General features: G+C 40.9%; 1 pseudogene; it reads left to right on the top strand.

Annotated features, from left to right (window-relative positions):
• The window catches only part of LOC120295816, a 79489-nt pseudogene that overhangs the window by 2195 nt on the left and 57999 nt on the right, over window positions 1-19295 (top strand).

Here is a 19295-nt window from a genome sequence, read left to right as displayed (position 1 = left end):
GAACCTCTCGGATCGGCCTTCTTTCGGGCCATGACATTCTCCTCCACTCATTCGAGTGATGCCCTCGTCGCTCACAGCTTGTCGGTCAGCCTTCTTGGCATGAGCGCGGGCTTTGGCACGAGCTCTCTTGTTCTTCTTTTGCTTCGCTCGGATGCTCACGAATGAAGGTTCGCAACCTTCTATGATGAAGTCGGACTTGGCACGCGGCTCGGTCTTCGACTTGGGCGGAGCACGCGGCGCGCACTCAACCTCGGCGAAGAGCGCTTGGATGGGCATGGCGTGTGTTGGAGTAGGATCCAACTTGACCTTTGGCTTTACCTTTTTTTTTTTTTTTTTGGACGAATCCTTTGGCTTTACCTTAGACAGCTTGTTGATGCGCATCACGGCCTTCAAGCTCTTGTCAAGGTGTCGAATTGATGCGATGATCTTGGTGTCGACCACCCCCTTGATCATGGGGATCATTGACGGGCACTTTTGGTCGAGGATCATCATGCACTTGGTCCTCATGTCGATCATCGCTCCCACACTTTCAAAGAATTGCATGCCAAGAATGAGATCGTAATCGTCAAAAGGGATTACCTCGAACGCCATCTTGCCCTTCCATCCGCCAATCTTGACATCCACGTCGGGTGTTGCTCCTACACCATGGAAGTCACCCGAATTGATGGGCTTGTACGACTTCCCGGATGGTTCCACGTGAAGTCCCAAGGCCTTTGCAACCTCGGTTGACATGAACATGTTGGATGCGCCGGTGTCGACCAAAGCATAAAGTGTTCGGCCACACACTTTGACCTCCACAAAGAACATGTCTGTGTTCGGTGCGATTTCTTCTTTGGTCGGCGATCAGGCTTGGACCGAGTTGATCATCCTCACAGCTCCAATCTGGATCTGCCGCTTATCTTCTTTGGGCTCCTCCTTTTCTTCCTCGATGGCAAAGAGGGCGTTGATTCGACCCTTCTTTGGGCACTTTTGGGTCCAATGTGGACCTTGGCAAATGAAGCAAGGAGAAGGCGGGGGTTGATCGAACTTACTCGTGTAGTCCGTCGGTGGTCGACCCCTTTGGAAGGATGGCTTGGAAGTTCCTTCTCCCCATGCTTTGGCTCGGCCGCCTTGATCATGCGCGCCCAGGGGAGTGCTTTGTGCTTCGCGCTTCATCCTTGCAAGTTTGATCTGACCTCCAATCCCTTGGTCGACTCCTTGGTTCAGTCTTGGTGAGGTCGACAAGCGACTCGGCTACGCTTAGCGCTCGCGCAAGACTGTTAGGGAAATCCCTTATGATGTTTTGAAGATGACAAAATAAATCAAAGGCTACTAACATGTTTGATGGTTGAGTAATAGACCATGCAGATGTTAGAACATGTAGAGGATATTATCAAAGTCCGAAGACCGCTAGACTCAAGACTCAAAGTCCGAAGACTGCTAGACTCAAGACTCAAAGTCTAAAGACTGTCGACTCAAGACTCATATTGTAAAGTCTAAGACCTGGATTGTAAAGTCTCAAGACTCATATCGTAAAGTCTAAAGACTCGGACTTTACATCCGTCGATTACGATGAATCGTAACTCAAGCCCAATCATATAACGGCTAGTGATCGGTTTGGATTCCACATCAAGATTGATTTGATTGAAGACAAGGACTTTCTATACGAAGAAGCTTTACTTATGGAAACCAAGATTTCGTTTGTATGGGCGATCGGAATCAATTTGGGATTTTACCTTTGTCACTCAACGGCTACCAAATCTTCTAGATACGAGCTGTCCAATGGGTATATTGGAAGACGATTTCCGGGATGCTGTCCAACGGATAGTTTGGAAGTGGAGGAGTATTTAAGAAGATGAGGGACCGATGAGCAAGTAAGAGACGGAGCGTAGAATTTATAATTCCAAAGTCTAAGCGACTTTAGATCATATACTTGTCTCTTGAGAGCTTAAACGTTTGTAATCGTGAGAGAAATACCAAGAGAGTGACTTAGTGAGATAGTGTGATCTACTAAGTGTTTGCACTTGGAGTTGTAATCTCTTGTTGATTGCATAGTGGAATCCAGCCAAGAAGGCTGTTATCGTGGGAGAGTGGACGTAGGCTTGGATTAAGCCGAACCACTATAAATTTTGTGTTCTAATTCTCTTCCCTAACTCCTTTATTTTGTTCATACTAGCACTCTCAATTGGTATCAGAGCCAAGTGCTCGGTTTATAAAAGTGTTTTTACTTTTGAGCTAAAGATTCTTTATGGCTAGTATGTTGGCACCAGGACTTATGGAAGGGCAAAGCAACACAAGGCCACCATATTTTGATGGAAAGGAATATGACGTATGGAAGAACAAAATGAAAGCATTCCTAAGATCCAGAGATCTCTTACAATGGGATGTTGTGGAAAGAGGAATCAACCCCATCGCTGCGTCTACATCAAATAAGAATGGCAAAGACAAAGAAAGCAAACCCCCCGCTCCTATGTCTCGGACGGAGTTGTCTAAAAGAGAAGCGCTTGATGCGAAAGCAATTTATTCTTTATATTGCGCTTTGTCTCCTACTGAATATAACAGAATCTCTTCATGTGAAACAGCAAAAGAAGTTTGGGATAAACTTCATGTTACATATGAAGGAACCGATCGTGTAAAAGAGACAAAAGTAAACTTCCTACTCGGCAAGTACGAATCCTTCAAGATGAAGCAAGGAGAGTCGATTGGAGATATGTTTGATCGTTTTACAGAAATTGTAAATGGTTTGGCATATCAAGGTCATCCAATTTCTTCCCCAATGAAGGTCAACAAACTCTTGCGAGGTCTCTCAAAAGATTGGAACCATGTCAAGACCTCAATCCGGGAGACTCAGAGGATTATGCCACTCTCCGTTGATGAATTGATCGGCACTCTTCAGTCCTATGAAGTGGAGCAACTTAACGATGAAGATCCCGAAGGTAAGAAGTCCATTGCTTTAATATCTAATGCTGTTTTGATGAAACAGACTCAGAAAATGACATGGACGATGAAGAATTTGCCTTTATGGTCGAGAAATTCAAAAAGCTGAGTAGAAAAGAAAGGAAATTCAGTGGAAGAAGTCAATACAAGCATAATGGCCAGAAAAGAATCATGAAAGAAGATGATGAGCAAAGAAATCTATGCTTGATGGCACATTCGGAATCTGAGTCTAACTCGGACACGGACTCGTAATCGAGTCTCATTCAGAACAGGACTTAATCCGATGAGGAAATCAAGGGGGAGAAATCTAATCCAAAAGAAAAGGGAAAGAATCGTGATCATCTCAAAAAGGCAACAAATTGAGGGGGAGCTTTGATCAATTTTGGAAAAATCTTTTTGATTGATCGTGCTCTTATTATGGATAGAAGGAAAGGTAATTGTGTCAGAATTTATTCTACAAAATCCGGTTAGTGTATCTCTTATTACCTTTTGTCATTAACAAATCTCATATTGATATTATCATTTTATTATGACAAAAATGGTACGTGAATTTTATGATGCATCCGTGATTTTTATTGGATATTTACTGATATGATCGAAGTGAGCTATATTGCATATCTTTAATATTTGATAAAAGCTGATTTTTCGAAATTGTGATTCATGCAAGATATTTGTTATCATTCTCTACGTGAATCCATTATTATCGCTTTTTTGATTATGACAAAAAGGGGAAGAAGATATGAATATGCATATGTGCTGATTGGTTGATATTATTGCATAATATTGAGCTGAGATTATTTTCGATATATTATTATGCTCAATCTATTTGTTATCTTCTGATATCCTTTGATTTAAAAGTATGTTTACAAATCTGCATATTCAGAGATTGTTTTGTCATCATCAAAAGGGGGAGATTGTTAGGAAATCCCTTATGATGTTTTGAAGATGACAAAATAAATCAAAGGCTACTAACATGTTTGATGGTTGAGTAATAGACCATGCAGATGTTAGAACATGTAGAGGATATTATCAAAGTCTGAAGACTGCTAGACTCAAGACTCAAAGTCTGAAGACTGCTAGACTCAAGACTCAAAGTCTAAAGACTGTCAGACTCAAGACTCATATTGTAAAGTCTACAGACCCAGATTGTAAAGTCTCAAGACTCATATCGTAAAGTCTAAAGACTCAGACTTTACATCCAGATTACGATGAATCGTAACTCAAGCCCAATCATATAACGGCTAGTGATCTGGTTTGGATTCCACATCAAGATTGATTTGATTGAAGACAAGGACTTTCTATACGAAGAAGCTTTACTTATGGAAACCAAGATTTCGTTTGTATGGGCGATCGGAATCAATTTGGGATTTTACCTTTGTCACTCAACGGCTACCAAATCTTCTAGATACGAGTTGTCCAATGGGTATATTGGAAGACGATTCTCCGGGATGCTGTCCAACGGATAGTTTGGAAGTGGAGGAGTATTTAAGAAGATGAGGGACCGATGAGCAAGTAAGAGACGGAGCGTAGAATTTATAATTCCAAAGTCTAAGCGACTTTAGATCATATACTTGTCTCTTGAGAGCTTAAACGTTTGTAATCGTGAGAGAAATACCAAGAGAGTGACTTAGTGAGATAGTGTGATCTACTAAGTGTTTGCACTCGGAGTTGTAATCTCTTGTTGATTGCATAGCGGAATCCAGCCAAGAAGGCTGTTATCGTGGGAGAGTGGACGTAGGCTTGGATTAAGCCGAACCACTATAAATTTTGTGTTCTAATTCTCTTCCCTAACTCCTTTATTTTGTTCATACTAACACTCTCAAAGACTACTCACGTCCCGTCTTTTGAGCTCGAGAAGTGCCCATGGCTTCAATCCATCCATGAATGCTCCGAGAGCCTCCTCTTCGCTTAGGTTGCGAATCTGGAGTTTGAGCTCCGTGAACTCCTTCACATACTCTCGGATCGCGCCTCTTTGCTCTAGGCGATGGAGCTTGCTACGAGCTTCTTGCTGAGCGAACTCGGGGAAAAAGTAGTCTCGGAACTCTCTCACGAAGTCGTCCCATGTGCACACGGGATCGGCGCCGCGTCTAACCTCATCACATCTATTGCGCCACCAAAGCATTGCCGTATTAGACAGGAACATGGAAGCGGTTCGTACCTTGGTCGACTTGTCGTGTATGTTTACGGCGCTGAAGTATTGCTCCATGCTCCAGACGAAGTTGTCCACCTCCTTGGCAGATCGTTCACCTTTGAACTCCTTTGGCTTTGGCACCTCAATTTTGGGCACTGCTTGGGTTGGCATAGCACCGTTGGTGATGCTTAGTTTGCACAGGGCGAGCTCGGTCTTGAGCTCTTGGATCTCGGCCTTCATGGCTTCGACCTCATCCCTACGCGGAGCTTCTTCCTCGACCACTTGGACGTGCTCCTTCAACACATCGATCAATGCTTCAAGGGCTTCGTCCTTGTCGTGTAATGGCGCAGTAGCTTCGTTGAGGCCGATTGTGAAGTCTTCACGGAGCGAACTCTCAACCTCCATGATCTGGTCTCGCACATCGTCAAGACCTTCCATGAGTTCGAGCACGGCGCTCCGGACCTTCCCGATCTTTTCATCGAACGCAGCTACGACGTCCATCGAGGCGTCTCTCTTCTTTGCTTGGCCACGGGTCTCCTTGACTTGCGCGGCCTCTCCATCCATGACAGCTTCTTGGCTCGACATTCCTTCGAACAGTTGGCGCTCCTTGGTCTCTCGAACGGATCTCTCTTTTACTCTGATACCACTTATCACGGGCCGATCGATTGGGATCGTGACCGTGCGGCAACTCGGGCAACTTTGGTTCACCCAAGCCAAGCCTTGTTCGATCGAACACTTACCCGCTCGCTTACCCGGATTGTTGAGAGAGAAAGTTAGAGAGAGGAGCTCTGAGAAGGAAAGAGAGAGCTTAGATATTTCTGAAATGGATTGGATGATTACAAATGAGGGAGGACACCCCTTTTATAGTTGAGGGCCTCGAATTACATCCATTGATTTACTTTTCATCCAGCGGGCGAGATCGCATCGTCTCAACTACCGACATAAATATTCAACTACCATCTACCGACATTAATGAAAGGAAACTTTCTAGAATCAGGCAAAATGACGGTGTCGCCCGCCCTTGGAAACTTCGGGGAGTAGGCTTGGTGGGAATCCGAATGAGAGCAGGAGGTCCACGGGTGAGTCGTGATCGCCCTTGGGGAACCTCTCGGATCGGCCTTCTTTCGGGCTGTGACACAAGCACATGGGTAGGATTTGAGAACCTGTTAATGGCGTGCTGCGACAACGGCGGGCCGCCGTACAGTTATCACAACACGCCGTACAACTACAATCCCAAAATTACTTGTGGACGGAGCAGCTACATCGTGTGTGACGAGGTGTCATGCCACGTGAGCTGGGATGGCATCCACTACACCGAGGCGGCCAATTCCTTCGTGGCCACTCGAATACTCTCCTCTAACTACTCCACCCCTCCCAATACTTTTGATTTCTTTTGTAACGTTTAATTTCACTTGAAGATTTTTGGAGTTTTTTGCTTATTTGATTACTTAACAAAAATCGTAATTTTTTTGGGATTATTTTTTTGCAATTTCCTTTTCCATTTTTAATTAGAGTAGGCCTAGGTTGTTAAGTGGCAACAGCAACTGTTCAACTAATAAAAGGCCAGGAGTAACCACTTTAGAAGCATTACCACAAGACAAAAAGAAAGGACCGACTACTGCAGCTTTTAACCACGGCTTCTCCGGCTAAGGGTATGGATTTTCCGGCAAGAAGTTCGTCCATGGCCGACTCGGTGACGTGTAAATGGCAACATAAAAAAAAAAACAAAACGAGGCAACAACATCAGTATGAGCAAGCAATTCAATGAAAAAGGATCAAACTCAGACTAAAATAAAGTCAAAAGAAAATCACACACAATCTATTTTCGAAATCTCACTTATGCATTTTATCGAACTCATGACGTGCAATTTCAACAATGATTTTCCAATTTGATTTTCCAGCCACTCTCGGCCTAATCATGGTATACAGAGACTTAGATCACTGCCACTTGCAGCCAATCGATCCCAACTTATCATGATTTACTTATTAACTTGCCGATCGAGTTCGGCCTCTTGAAAGATAGGGCTAAGACAGAGCATGTTCAAGAAAGAGGAAGCTCACCTTACCTGGGCAAGACTGAGAATGAAGGATCAAGGTAACTGAGCTCCACAAGTTCGTCGATTGGGCGAACGGCTTCAGAAAGTATCTACATCGCTCGGTCGTGGAGAGATATGGCGACCGGCGACCAAAAAACTTGAAGCCATTTCCGGCCAAATTCAAAGAAACTCCGGCGAAGTACTCTAGATCGGACGAGTTTCGTGAGTTTTTTTTTTAGGGAAAGTGTCACAAATAGTCCCTATACTATTACTTAATGTGCAATTTAGTCCATGAACTTTCGATTGGCTTAATTTGGTCCTTGAACTATTGATAAATGTCCGATTTGATCCCCTGAACTTTCCATCGGCTCAATTTGGTCCTTGAACTTTTGATCAACTTAATTTGGTCCCGAACTATTGATAAATGTTCGATTTAGTCCTTCATTACTGTTTTTCCTTTTATTTATTTATTTATTATTTATTTATTTTTTATTTTTATTTTTTTTGCTTCTTCTCTCTTCCCTCCGCCGGAAGCTGGCCCCTCGAAGGCGTCGAGCGAGGGGCTCGTAGATCCGGCGAGGAGCCCTCGCCCGACGCCAAGAAGGGCTCCCTCACAAACCGACGAGGGAACCCCTCCCCAAAGATCGGGTGAGGGAGCTCCTCACTCAATGCTGGCGAGGGGCTCCCTTGCAGATCTAGCGAGGGAGCACCTAGCCCGACGCCGGGCTGCGAGGCAGCCGGCAAGGGGCTCCCTCGCAGCCCGGCATCGGACGAGGGGCTCCCTCGCCGATTTGCGAGGAGCCCTCGCTCGACGCCGGCGAGGGCCGCCGCCCTCGCATCCGGCGAGGGCCGGCCGGGAGGGCGACCCTCGGCCGGGCGCCGACTTCCCTCCACCGGAGCCAGTGGAGGGAAGAGAGAAGAAGTAAAAAAAATTAAAAAATTAAAAACAGTAATGAAGTACTAAATCGAACATTTATCAATAGTTCATGGACCAAATTGAGCCGATCGAAAATTCATGGACCAAATCAGACATTTATCAAATAGTTTATGGACCAAATTGAGTCGATCGAAAGTTCAGGGACCAAATCGGATATTTATCAATAGTTCAAGGACCAAATTGAGCCGATTGAACGTTCAGGGACCAAATTGCACATTAAGTAATAGTATATGGACCATTTGTGACATTTTCCCTTTTTTTTTTTTTTATCTCTGTTTCTCACCTTTTTGGGCTCAAATTGTGGGCTGAAAGAATATAAGGAAAATCGGGAAGTTGGACTGAAAATTTTACTAAAGAAAACGGGCCTGGTATAAATGGCCCACCCAAGCTTTATTAGTGCTTTTATTATTTTCTTCTTTTTATATATATTATTAATTTTTATCAAAAAAATTCTCTACCCTCTTCTATTTATCCATGCTTAGTACCATAGCCCCCCTTTTTGTATTTTTGCTTTCTTTTTTTATTTATTACTAGATAGTTTTTTTTGTTGTTGTTGTTTTTACCATTTTTTATTTCTATGTAAAAAATAATAATGTGTCAACAGTCACATGTTTCATCTAATGGGAATGAACATGGTTTATGGACCAACTTGCTTGGATTTTGATTAGTCAATGATTTTTGCTCCCCATTGAAGTCATCAAAAAAGAAAATGAACTCCCAAGACATTTTCTATTCTAGATGATCCTCAATGGGGACAATTCAAATTGTCAGCAATCATAGTATTTTCGCTTTCCTTTTTTTTATTTTTTTTACTACATAGTTTTTATTTATTTTTATGTAAAAAAAAAAAGATGTCAACATTTTACCAACAAAAAAAAGATGTCAATAGTCACGTGTTTTGTCTAATGGGAATGAACCCGGTTCATAGGTCAACTTGCTTAGATCTTGATTTGTCAATGATTTTTGCTCCCCATTGAAGTCATCAAAAAAGAAAATGAACTCCCAAGACATTTTATTTTCTAGATGATACTCAATGGGACAATTTAAATTGTCAACAATCGCAGTATTTTTGCCTTCCTTTTTTATATTTTGTCATTTTTATCATTTTTTAATCTTTATGTAACAAAAATAAGGTGTTAATATTCACGTGTTTCGTCTAATGGGAATAAACACAATTCCAAGACCAACTTGCTTGGATTTTGATTAGTCAATGATTTTTGTTCCCCATTGAAGTCATCAACTCCCAAGACATTTTCTTTTCTAGATGATCCTCAATGGGGACAATTCAAATTGTTAGCAATCACAGTATTTTCGCTTTCCTTTTTATTTTTATTTTTTATTACCATATAGCTTCTTCTTTTTTTTTTTTTTTGTTGTTTTTACCTTTTGTTCTTTTATTTTTTCAAGTAACAAATAAAAGGTGTCAATAGTTTAGGAAATATCAACACTCTCTGAGAGCTTTTGTGTCGTGTCAAACACTTCAACACGTGTCAAACGCTCTCCACCACTTTTGGACACTGTTGACACTCGTTCAATACATGTTAGAAAATCCGATACTTAGTTAACTTTCCCAACGCTCTCTAACACTCGAGTTGAAATTCCGACATGCAAGTTTTTTACACGTGATTCTGACATGCGAGGTCAATTCTAAACTTTTTTAATAAATGATGGGTCAAAATATATATGTAAAAAAAAAAAAAAAAAAAAAATAATAATAATAATAATAATAATAATAATAAAATTGGAAAAGAAAAAAAAACCTAATATTCTCTTCTCTTTTAACTCACTTCTCATGATAAACAATTCACCACCAAGTTTTTTCTCTCTCTTCCAACATATCTAACACGTGAGTCCAAAATGTGAATTGCTTGTTTTTTTCCTTTCAAATTTTATAGATTATTGGAATGGTGTCAAAATGATATTAATAAATAGCATATTAATATTTTTAGTGTAAATTGATTATATAATTTTTATATTATTTATTTATTTATGAATTTGAATTAAATTAATTTGATTTGATAATTTATTACATATATATATTTATACACAACATATCCCAACATATCGAAATTCGCTGATTTTTTAGAAATAATGTATTGGTATGTCGTGTCATGTAGTGTTGCGTACTGATGTTGATACTATTTAGTCAACAGTCACATGTTTCGTCTAATGAAGATGAACGCGGTTCATGGACCAACTTGTTTAGATTTTGACTAGTCAATATTTTTTGCTCCTCCATTTAAGTCGTCAGAAAAGAAGACGAACTCCCAAGATATTTTCTTAGATATTTTCTTTTCTAGATGGTCTCGAGTGGGACAATTCAAATTGTCAGCAATCACAGTAGAAGACGATCACAAGATTTCCACGAAGGGATAGGACCAAATTGCAAGAGCCCGTTATGCCCGGTCTCGAGATCCACAACTTAGAGCCCTTTGAATTTTTACATGAACAGCTTCTCTCTTGCACTTTTACCGTCAATCTAGCAACAAGAAAGAAAGCGGAGGAGAGAAAGAAAATGGCAAAGAAGAGAGGAGGGGGCTCTTTCCCAGCCTCCGTACTTTGAGGTGCTACGCCGTGATGTTTGGACTTTGTCTTGGCCTTCCAAACTCGGCTGCTTCTCCGTGCAAGAGGAAGCCCGTCATCTTCAACTTCAGCGACTTCAACTCGGACACCGGCGGCTGGTCGGCAGGGCTCTGGATCGACGTCGCATTGCCTAACGGGCGCGCCTTCTTTCATGAGGCCACCGGCCAGCTGTGCGACGGGCGGTTGACCATCGATTTCCTCTGTGAGTTCTCGCTCTCTTTATCTTGTGATTTCCTGAGGCATCCTCCCTAGGGAGGAGGGGCTTAAGCATATGATGAGCACTAGTTCAAACCCTTTCTTTTGATATTCTTTGAAGAAAACACATGAAAAAATACTTCTTTTGTAATGTTAATTTTAGGTCTAACAAAAAGTATTTGAGCTAGAAAAAGGAATCATTACTCGATTACGTAAGATAAAACTTTAAGGATCAAATCGCATAAATCCAAAAGGTTAGGTGACTTCATTGAATAAAAGTTAGAGGACCAAATCATGTAAATGCCAACAAATTTTGGACTATATCTATTAAAATAGTAGTGTCTTAAGTACACACTATGAGATTTTGTTGAGATTTGCATAAAATCCAAATAGGTAAGAGCCTGAACACAAGCTTCTTGAGTCCATACGTGGAATCATTGGGCCCAAATTTCAGCAACGGTGCCAATTTTGCTGTGTCCGGCGCAGCCACCATCCCTCGCGACCAGCCCTTTAGCTTGGGCGTCCAACTCCGCCAGTTCCTCCTTTTCCGATCTCGCTCTCCGTTGCTTCTCTCGAGAGGTAATCTATCCTTTGACTAGATAAATTAACCTCTACAAGAAGGCAAAATTAAGATATCTCGATATGGTGTCCCGAATTTCAGGCCACGCAAATTTGGTCGGCAAGGATGGCTTCGCCGACGCTCTTTACACCATTGACATCGGCCAAAACGACCTCACAGATCAGTTCACCAACCTTCCGTATTTGCAGGTCGTCGGGAACATCCCGATCTTTATCGAAGAAATCAGATTCGCCATATGGGTCAGTCAACAATTACCAAAAGATTAGACATAATCCCATCTATGTAAATTTGATTTATATAACTAATTTTTGTAGAGCATATACCAAAGCGGAGGGGAGAATTTCTGGGTGCACAACACCGGGCCATTGGGCTGTTTGCCTAGCATATTGGTCACCACCGCCAATGATGCGAGCGACATTGATGAGCTCCGATGCCTCCAATCTCGCAATGATGCTGCTCGGGAATTCAATCGGCTATTGCAGTCCCTTTGCGAAGAACTGAGGAGTCAGATGAAGAATGCCACGATCGTGTACGTCGACGTCTTTGCATCAAATACGATCTCATCGCCAATTACACTATACATGGTACAGATTCCATCGCCTCTAATTTGAGTCCCCTCAAGTTCTGTTAGGGCCGATTGTCAAGTCGAAACTCGAGTTAGCGAGAGTATCTTGCTCATTTGTTTTGTGCCCTAGGAGTGGTTACAAACTTACAATGATAGTCGATTTACTTAAGTTTGTGTGTTTTTTGCATTACAATATGAGTAGGATTTGAGAACCTGTTAATGGTGTGCTACAACAACGGCACCGTGTGCGAGGAGTCGTCGCGCCACGTGAGCTGGGATGGCATCCACTACACCGAGGCAGCGAATTCCTTTGTGGCCTCTCGAATACTCTCTCCTAATTACTCCACCCCTCTTGTTACTTTCAATTTCTTTTGTAACATTTAATTTCACTTGAAGATTTCTGAAGTTTTTGTTGATTTTATTATTTTTGCTTATCTGGTTCCCTCCTGTTACATGAGAGAAATAATAATAATTTCATGTGCTCATGGTCATTGCCAATCAAATCTAGAACATCTGCCAGTGATGGCAAGAATTTTTAGTGCAAGTTTAATTTAATGAAAATATTTAATGTTGTCACTGAACTTAAATTAATAAAAAGATAGTATTAAATATTTTTATACATTCTAAGGATTAAATTGAACATATACAAAAAATTCTAAAGATCATTTTAAATAAATTAAAATTTCAAGGACAATATTGCACATTTAGTTGAATTTTAAGGATCACGTTAAACAAACTTAAAGTTCATGGATCATATTGTATATTAAACCAAAATTTAGAAATCATTTAAGTCATTATCCCAATAAAGTATTATCATTGTTTGACACTAATTTGTTGGTTAACATTCACAGACGTTTCCAACTAAAAATTGTCAATAGTCACAAGGAAACCATTTTTTTTTTTTTGAACTCCTATGTCCTATACTCCTCGGTAAAAGACAAATGGTGCGTTTGGGAAGACTTTTGGAAAGTTTTTAGGAAAATGCAAAGACCTTTGAGTTAAATATGTTTTCCAAAATACAAATTGTGTTTGGTAAATTATAATTTAAAAGCCCTTTGTGAAGTACCTTTGAGCAAAATGGTGTTTGGGGACAAAGGACTTTTGTGAAAAAAAAAAATTATCAAAAGAAAAAAAAAAAAAAAAAATGAAAACCAAAGAAGGGCGGGCGGCATCCAGCCGGCCGGCGGCGACCCCCGATGACCTCCGGCAACCCCGGATCTGGGGCGGCGAGGTCGCGCGACGCCATCGCGACCTCCGGCGACCTCGGATCTAGGCCGACGAGGTCGCGCGCGTCGCGTGACGTCGCCTCGACCTCCGAGAACCCCGATCGGCCGTCACGAGGCTACGCAACCCTTGCCTGAGGTCGGGGGACCTTGGCGAGGGCCGTGCCTGGGTCGCACGACCTCGGCGAGGGTCGCGCCTGGGTTGCGCGACCTCGATCGGCCGTCATCGAGGCTACGCAACCCTCACCCGAGGTCACGCGACCTCGCCGGCGGTCGCACGACCCGAGCAGCTGGCACTGGGGCCACCCTCGACGGAGAAGATGAACAGCGACTCAAGCGGGCTGCGGCGACGGGCCACCCTCGACGGAGAAGATGAACAGTGCTCCTCACAAGGGCAAAAAAATGGAAAAACAAAAGTTCGTAAGGATAATTTGAAAAAAAAAAAAAATGAACAGTACCCCGAGCTTACCGAGAAAGCTGAAATGCCCAAGGTAGGGGCTTTCAGCCTTCAAAAGGCAAGTTTGGAGCCAAAGGTGTTTGCAAATTTTTTGCCAAACGCCCATTTTTAGCCCAAAGGGCTTTGGAAGCCTAAAATGGCTTGGAAAAGCCAAATCTAAACGCAGCCAAAGAGGCCCACTCCACCATTTCTTTTGTACTAAAACTGCCTTTGGGCTCGACTACCTATGTCCAAGGCACGACCAAGGTGAGTGATTATAAAAGTGAATGCTGCCCTCTAGCAGTTGAGACCCCTTATTAGTATATATCTGCTTTGATGTGGGTAGTCCACGATTTAATTCAATTTTGAATATTTGAGTAAAGCAATTGTTAACCTTGGTGACCCAACCACGGGCAACGCAATTGGTGTGAGTTCTCTCCCTCATCGCAGAGGTCGAGGGTTCAAACCCTCTTATTGCTAAAGTGTCTGAAGTGGGAGGTCCTGGTGTGGGGGTTCTGGGTTAGCCTCCCCTGAGATTTACGTCTAAATAGCGGCTTGCGACAAGGCTCGATAGTGCCACCGAGCACCGGAGGGTTGTGTGATCCCCGAAGGATGATCTTTGGTAGTTCCTCAATCAACAAAAAAAAAATTGTTAACCTTGGTGTTGTGTCAACCTCACAATCTAGATGGCCGTACGTCTTCATAAATGTGAAAGCTAATATGACGCCTCGGTGAAATGGTGGGGGACACAACTCCATTGTATTGTCCTATTTGTCATTCAAACTTCATACATATGAACGAAAATATTAACTTCATCATATTAAGTGGGCACAATATAATGATTATATATTGAGTTGCAAATTCTTACCAATTATTTGACAAATAAAAGCATAATATATTCTTTAAAAAAAAAAAACAATAACAGCCTCCTGATTCGATTTGATCACCTATAACAAACAATAGTTTCAATCGATGATAAAACATACTTGCCCTTATAATCCAAAATTAAATAGCCTGATACAATCAAATAGTCAACATGCACTTATAAATAATGTGGTGCCACAATGGAAGATGTTTTCTGTTGACGGTGGGTGTAAAAAAATTTCTAAGTTAAATGGTATATATTCTATATGTAGCTGTGATATTCAAATGCTATACCAAAGACATGTGGCATAGGAATAAATTAGAAGATATTAATTATCGAAATTAGATAGATAGAAAACCTCATACTCCTATATAATACATCTCCATGTATTATCTTCCAATTGGTTGGACCGTAGGTGCGATGATTTACTTCATGGGCGAGATCTCTGGTTCAAGTCCAGGATGGCCCAGCTGTGCCAAGGAAAGCATGGGATAAAGACGTCTTGTTCGTCCACTTTGTTTGTCTATGCAAATCATTCACAAGTCATCTCTACTTCTTTCTTATTATAGATTGATGGGCCTAAGTGAATGACAAGTTCTTCATACACAAGTGAATATTTACTTCTAGTAGTAGAGACGCTTTATTAACATGTATCTGCTTTGATGTCGATAGTTCATGATTTAATTCAATTTTCATAACTGAACATCGCAATTATCAAGAATTGCGTTATATCAACTTCACGCTCCAAATGATAGTTCAACTTCATAAATGAAAGCTAACATGAGGCTTCCATACTGTCCTATGTGTCATTCAAACTCCTTCTATATGAAGACTAATATTAACTTCATCATGTTAATGTGGGCACCATATAATGGTTATATTTAGTCCCAAATTTATATCAATTATTTTATGAATAACTGTAACAAATATTCTTTAAAAAACTAGCAACCTATTAATTCGGTTGATCACCCTGAATGAAAAATAATTTTTATTGATGGTAAAATATACCTACTCATAAAATCCAATATTTAAATAGCTTGATATAATTAGTTAAAAAAAAAAAAATAGCTTGATATAATCAAATAGTCAACATGCACCTATAAATAGTGTATTGCCACAAGGGAAGTTGTTCTTCCATTGACTACGGACACAATAAAATTTATAATCTAAGAGGTATATATTCGATATGAAGCTACGGCATTCAATTTGCTATACCAAAAATTATAATTTAACTTTGAATATCTGAATTTTGACGACACAAGATAAAAAGTTCCCGATTGATCATGCAATGCTTATGCGGAATCACTTGCAAATTTGAATCCATCGAGTTACTAATAACCCAAGTGAGTTTTTAATGCGTGCATTTGCTTAGAAGATGATGCCTAAGATGAAAGAGTGGAGTCTATGACACCTAAAGATTAATTAAAATAATGCAAGTTCTACCACAACCGCATCACATACTACAGTTGTTACAATTTGGTCTCTATCTATGTCGGTCTCGACGTATTGGACAACACATTTCTAGAGATCTACAACCTTCGGTTTCCAAGCACTTCAAAGACTTGAAGTTATTAAGGCCTTGCATGGCTCTTAGCTAAGAACAACCTTTGAGTTCGACACACCTTAGATTCTTCAACTTACATGGCTTATGTAATCTTTCAATTGAATCACAGTTTGTTTCCTCTTTTTTGTCTTTTTCCCAATTTTGTCCTTTGCCCTTGCACGTTCTTCTGCTCCCTCAGATCACGCTCTCTTCTTTCTCGAACATTTTCTCTTTCCTCGCAACAACCCACATTTCCTCTGTACAGAACCACCATTGACGAACTCAATTGAACTACACTACACAAGTTCACGCCAGAATCCCTATCGGTCCGACGTCAATACCTGATGTCCAAATGTTCCCCCATCAGCCACGACTCCAGCCAAGACCGAGCCACTCCGGCAAGGAAATTATGAGCTCCAAAATCGCACAAAACAGTATAAGAATTACACAGGAAGCATACTAAAACAGCAAAGAATGCACTAACTTGGCAGCCTCGAGCGGCGGGCATCACCGGCGACGAGGTTGAGAATAGCAATTCCAAACTCGTGTCCATAGACGATCGGCATGAGGAATCGCAAGAGCACGACATGAACGAAAGGGAAAAACACAGATTCAGATTCAGTTCAACAACTAATGAAGTGGACATGAATCGACCATGAATCTAGACACCGTCGGACAACCGATTATGCAAGAAATGGCGTGCGCTTTCGAATGCAAGTTTCAGAAAGTTTAGTGTTCGTCAATGAACGAAAGCTGACGACGTCGATCAGCCGTGGCTCCGAGATTTTAGAAGGCGCCGGCTTCGCTCTCGTCACGGTTCGTCGCTCACAGCCCCGCTCCCGCGCACGCGCAGACACACCCTCCTCCTTTACCCGCGCGTCACTCTTGCTTCTCTCTTCCTTGCGTCACCGACGCTCTTCTTCTCACGGGGGTGAGCGTGTGCAAGGAAAAGGAGAAGATGGGCTGGGCTTCTTTTTTTAGGCTCTGGTGGGCTTATGGGAACAAAGAAAAGATAAAAGAGATGGGCCAAGGAGAGTGAATTGCACGCATGGGCCGAAAGAAAATAACCGAACTAAAAGAAATGGGCTGAAAGAGAGGGGTTGGGAATGAAAAGGCCGAAAATTGCCACGTGGGCTGGACAACACGAGCCCTGTCGATTTTATTTTTATATCCTTCTTTTTTTTCTCTTCTTTTTTTTTTCAAATTTTTTATTAAACTTTTGCTATCTCTCTCTTCTTTCTTCTTCTTCTTATATATATATATGTGTGTGTGTGTGTGTGTGGAAAAAATGGAGACTTGAATGGTCAACAAAATTTGGGTGTGAACAGTGTATGACAAAATTACCTTTATTGTTATCCATGCGTTGTCGGCAAAATTCAAGTGTTAACAACCCTGAACTGTGAGAACTCCCTATAGGACTAGTGGTTTTGCGTTCCTGTGACGCACCCGGTCTTGAAGGCAGACTTCCACGTGAAGGACAACGATGAGCTCATTAGGGTCATGAAGATACCGATGGCCTAGATCAATATTGTCAAAAAAGATTTTTTAAAATTATGATTCTGTGTGTGAAGGGAAGTCTCTCGAAATCATCGTGGAAATGGAAAATCGTCAAAGTACAATTACAACCTGTCATTGAAGGGCATCAACGGCAACTCAAATGTTTTTGCTGGACATTCTATTTGGAGTTTCTCCAACCCGCAACAATCTTTGGCCACCAACGGGTGAATGAGTTCGCCACCAGATATTGTTCAAATTAATTCTGCCAAGTTATTCGCATAATTATGCCAAAATGGATAATAGATTGGGAAATCAAATTTGTGACATTTGATTTGCAAATCAAGTCTTGGACCACTTGACCAATCATGGTCGGTTTTTTGGGTGAAATTTTATAAAAATTGGTTTTATTTAAACCTATGTTATTCTCAACATATTTATTTATTTATTTATTTTTGCTTTTTCCTCGACTCTTTGCCATGCTTAATCATTTCTTCACTTTGAGAACTTTCAATAAATTGAAAAGAATCCTCAAACAGGAAAAATAAAACACAAAGGAATCAATTTTTACTAAAGAAAACTATCTCTTTCTCTTGCCTTGTATTGATCTTTGTTTAATCTTCCATCGTGATATTCTAGGACTTCAACCTGCCAAATGGGCAAGATTGGAAATTGGGTCTATATGAATCCAAGTCATCAATTAAGTCATTTTAAATGAGTCGATTTTTCATCAACACATATCTGATTCAATTCGATTGGGTTGTCCCATTTTTTTGGCCTATTTTTTCTATCGATCAATAAACTACTCTAGCTTTTTGGGAAGTAAATAATTGACGCAACAAAAACATACAATATCTTATACTTTGTTCATGATGGCATGATATTCTCCTTTAAATATTAGGGTAAATATATTTGAAACTGTCGACTTCTGAATTTTAGTCAAAAAATTAAGCATACATTTTTCTTTAAAAAATGAGCATAAAACAATGAATGGAAGTACTTTACCAAAAAAAAAACAATGAATGGAAGTACAAAAAGAACAAATGAAAAAGAGTAATAAAAAGATAAAAATAAATAACAAATAGAAAAGGCCAAGTTGGTCCAACTGGCACGGCCCACAAGAGCAACCCATTGATTTGATCCGCGGCCCAGACCCACCAGCCCCATTACCCCCACCTTTCAACATTGTCTTCGGCTAGCAATGTCTCTACTAGAAGACCTTCAGGGGCATCAGATGTAGATCATTGCCACCGCTGCTCGTTTCCATGAATTCAAGCTCCAGCCAATGTCATTCCAGGTGCTTCCTTCTTATCTGGTCGGTTTGCTGTCTAGGCGAAACTGCTTTTAGATGATGTTACTAGTATCAAAATGGCACATCGATGATTACCATTACGTGTGATGCATCAATGATTATTGTTCTTTGCGGAAGGTTTTAGTTGACTCGATCCCTCTAATGCAGTGAGCTATGCAAGCGGAATTATGGAAACAATCGCGACCACACCTCCTGTTATAATTATGGTTATAATTATGGTTAATGGATCAACGAATGCCAATAAATTAAGATACGTCTTTTCTATTCACGTATCTCTTTTGGATTCATGAATTTCTTAAACTTTTCCATTCACGTATCTAATGAATTCATGAATTTCCTAGATTCATGTATCTTTTAGTTCATATATTTATTGAGTTCACGAATCTCTTGAATTCACGTATCTCTGGATTCGTGAATCTCTTTAAATTCATGTATCTCTTGATTCATGAATTTCGTGAATACATGCGTCTATTTAATTC

This window comes from Eucalyptus grandis, chromosome 7 (assembly GCF_016545825.1).
Source record: "Eucalyptus grandis isolate ANBG69807.140 chromosome 7, ASM1654582v1, whole genome shotgun sequence".
Taxonomy (NCBI): Eukaryota; Viridiplantae; Streptophyta; class Magnoliopsida; order Myrtales; family Myrtaceae; genus Eucalyptus; species Eucalyptus grandis.
The sequence above is the reverse complement of the archived record's forward strand: the minus strand, read 5'-3'. Positions and strand labels throughout refer to the sequence as shown.